This window comes from Engraulis encrasicolus, chromosome 15 (assembly GCF_034702125.1).
Source record: "Engraulis encrasicolus isolate BLACKSEA-1 chromosome 15, IST_EnEncr_1.0, whole genome shotgun sequence".
NCBI classification, from domain to species: Eukaryota; Metazoa; Chordata; class Actinopteri; order Clupeiformes; family Engraulidae; genus Engraulis; species Engraulis encrasicolus.
The window spans coordinates 52594808-52599357 of NC_085871.1; positions in this window are offsets into that span (position 1 = coordinate 52594808).

Sequence of the window (4550 nt, forward strand, 5' to 3'; positions counted from 1 at the left end):
AAAATTGTTTGCGCCAACGTAATAAAAAGGGCCCAGGATCCGGTATCCGGCAGGATCCTAAAAATCAGGATCCGGTGCATCTCTAATATATATATATATATATATATATATATATATATAATACAATACAGCCCTGGTCATAGGATTAGATGAGGATTACTCTGTTGCTGAGGAATAGAGATCTTAATGGTGACGATTCAAGTGCTACTCTGGCGGAACTGAAGGTCAGCAGTGAAGAAGTGATCAATAATCTCCCTCAGCCTCTAATAGACCTGTAAACACACAGCAAACACACACACACACACACACACACACACACACACACACACACACACACACACACACACACACACACATACACATACACACACACACACACACACACACACACACACACACACACACAGCAAATACACACACACACACACACGGCAAACACACACGGACACTTAAACAGAGACATGAACAGCAATGAAGACGTTATCAATAATCTCATCCACTAATAGATCTGTAAACACACACATGGACCCTGAGACGTAAACAGCAATGGAGACATAATTGACTAATAGACCTGTAAACACAGCAAACACACACGGACACTTAAACAATGAAGACATAATTGATCATGTCAGCCACTAATAGATCTGCAAACACACACATGGACACTTTTACTTATACACTTATTAATCCAGGCTGCTCTACACTCATAGACATGTAGAGACACTGACATGTGTAGGCCACACACACACACACACACACACACACACACACACACACACACACACACACACACACACACACACACACACACACACACACACACACACACACACACACACACACACACACACACACACACACATGTAGACAAGCACACACACACACACACACACACACACACACACACACACACACACACACACACACACACACACACACACACACACACACACACACACACACAACACACACACACACACGGAAACACGCACACACACACACACACACACACACACACACACAACACACACACACACACACACACACACACACACACACACACACACACACACACACACACACACGCAAACACATAAAAACAAAGACTCACACACACACTATGATCTGAGCTGAATGGTGACTTGGTGGAGTGTTGCCACAATTCAAATTAAACATAAATGTAAAAAAAAAAGCATACAAATAAAACATATATTTGAGCCTTTAACCATAAATCATCCAACATAGTGTAAACCAGAAGGGGGAAAAGCCCCCATCACACCTGTTGCCCCATAATGCACAACGTTATTTATTATTTATTATTTATTATTATCTTGCACTTTAAATGTCTGTATGAGCACTGTCTATGTCCATACTGTCTTATGTCCATGTATGAGTACTGTCTATGTCTATACTGTCTATGTCCTTACCTAGATTAGTCTATGTCTGCATGGGAAAGCAAGAAACGCAATTTCAAATTCTTTGTATGACCAGTGCATGTAAAGAAATTGACAATAAAACCAACTTGACTTGACTTGACTTGACTTGTTCCGGTAGTGGAACAGTATAGCCATTGAAGAGTTAACTACCATAGTACTACTATACTATGACACAACACAGGGCCTGAATTAAAGAACTACGACTTCGGTCATTGCCTAAACACTACGTTTATAATGCCGTGTCTTACAGAGGTGAAGTGGCTGACATAGTAAAATGTTAATAGCAATAAAGATAAAGTGAATTGAGTCAGGTTTCAGATTTGCATGTGCAGATGATAAGGTCTGATAAGAGTTAACGACTTATTGTGCTAGTTGCTAATCATGCTAACAGCTAATGTGTGTCTGCTGGATTGTAATTGCTGCGGTTGGAGAGATTTTATGAGCAATTTTATAACACACACACACACACACACACCCACATACACACACACACACACACACACACACACACACACACACACACACACACACACACACACACACACACACACACACACACACACACACACACACACACACACACACACACCTGCCCTGGCCTACATCTCCTTAAATTTAGTATACGAGCGGCAGGGTGTTCTGGTAAGGGGGTTATGCTATGACACCAACTGTAATGTATTACTAGGCATTACTCCTGTCCTGCTTGTGGACTTGTGATGACATTGTAAAACGTCATTGATGATAGAAGTTTAAGTCAGTATCTCGCACATGCGCAATCCAAAAAGCCATCTTCTCATTTGCAATCGGAATTGCAGTCTAGCCCCAACTCTAACTCTAACTCTAACTCTAACTCTAACTCTAACCCTGTATCTGCTCAAATGTGGTGTGCTTGGGACCAGCATGCATCTTCCGGACTTTTTGTATCCAGCGTGTGTCTTTCGGGTTCCCTCCTGATGTATTCATACTGGCCACTGACAAAACCTCATCACACATTCATGACCCTTAAATCCTCGGGGGCTAACCCTTGAAATCCAGACGTTTAGTGTCCTGCGTGTCGTGTGTCTTCTGGGCTCCTGCATGATATTCTCTGCTCTACCCCAACTCTAAACCTGGTATTTGGGGAGGGGGGATCTGCTTAAATGTGTTGCACTGAGGATTTAGTATCCAGCATGCATGTGTTTCGGACCCCCCATCGTATTCACAGGAGCCCCTGACCTATACCCATCACCCATTCATGGGGGTGTAATCCAGACACTGGTGTGTTCAGGGCTTAGTGTCAGGCAGCATGTGTGTTTCGGACCCCCATCACACATTCATGGGACTGAGGACTTAGTGTCCCGTATGTGTGTCTCCGACCCCTGTTGGACTTAGTGTCCCGTATGTGTGTCTCCGACCCCTGAGGACTTAGTGTCCCGTACGTGTGTCTCCGACCCCTGTTGGACTTAGTGTCCCGTATGTGTGTCTCCGACCCCTGAGGACTTAGTGTCCCGTACGTGTGTCTCCGACCCCTGTTGGACTTAGTGTCCCGTATGTGTGTCTCCGACCCCTGAGGACTTAGTGTCCCGTACGTGTGTCTCCGACCCCTGCTGTACTTAGTGTCCCGTATGTGTGTCTCCGACCCCTGAGGACTTAGTGTCCCGTATGTGTGTCTCCGACCCCTGAGGACTTAGTGTCCCGTATGTGTGTCTCCGACCCCTGTTGGACTTAGTGTCCCGTATGTGTGTCTCCGACCCCTGTTGTATTCATAGCAGCTCCTGACCTGCCCATCCATCACACATTCATCCAGACGCCACTGTTATATGTGCAATGGGCCGGGGGGGGGCAGTGTTATATGTGCAAGGGGCCGGGGGGGCAGTGTTATATGTGCAAGGGGCCGGGGGGCTTAGTTGTCCCGTGTGTGTCTATCGGACCCCTTGGTGTTCTCAGGGTCAGGGGGGGCGGTTTGGGTCTACGAAAGGGATCTACCCAAATGACAACAGAAGATCCTGCCTATCACTCTTTAATCCAGACGGGCCCAAAAGGGTTGAAAAAAAATGCCAAATGGCCAATTTTTCCCGTTTTTCCCCGCAGACACTCATCCCAAGTAGCCCAATTGGCAAGTGTTATATGTGCAAGGGGCCGGTGGGCTTAGTTGTCCCGTGTGTGTCTATCGAAGCCCCTGGTGTTCCCAGGGGGTGACCTGTAGTTTAGGCTTTTTTCGTTTAGGCCACCTTGCCGTCGTTTAGGCCACCAGAGGTGCCGGTTAGGCCACTGGAGCTGCCGCTTTTTATTACTATTGTACATTCGTTAGCTAACCTCTCAGGGGCAGGGGTTTGGGTCTACGAAAGGGGTCTACCCAAATGACACCAGAGGATCCTGCCTATCACTCATTAATCCAGATGGCCAGCAGTGGTGTAGTCTACGGTGTATACCCACTTCAAAATTTCATGGATTTCAGTATACCCACTTAAAATTGATTGGTCCATTATTTAGAATGGCACAAATATTTACAGTATACCCACTTAAAAAAATGCTCAAATATACAGTATACCCACCATAAAAAGTAGACTACACCACTGGCGGCCAGTGTTACATGTGCGGCGGGCTTAGTTGTCCTGCATGCATCTTTTCGGACTCCTGATGTTCTCAGGGGCAGCAGTGTTTGGGTCTACGAAGATCTGCTTAGTTCTATATGTGCTGGAAACTAGAGTACCTATCACACATGAATCCATAGCATATGGTATGTATGAAAGGCTGCCAACAAGGAAACACTTTTACGCATCACACTCTTGGCGAGACATCGGTCGTTGTCCTGCATGCCTCTTTTCGACCTCCTGATGTTCTTAGGGGCTGCGGTTTTGGGTCTACGAAGATCTGCTTAGTTCTATATGTGCTGCAGACTAGAGTACCTATCAATTAATCCAGGGTTTCCCAAACTTTTTGTCCTTGCGCACCCCCTTGTACATTTCAATGTTGTTCGCGCACCCCCTGAGCGAATGTTTAGGTATGCTGATGGCCACTGAAGTATGGCGTTACTGCAATAATTATTTGGGGGATCTTGATTTCCAATACACCTGATGTTTCTTCCAGCATACAATTCACGATACAATTAGAAAACAATTAATTTTCACACAT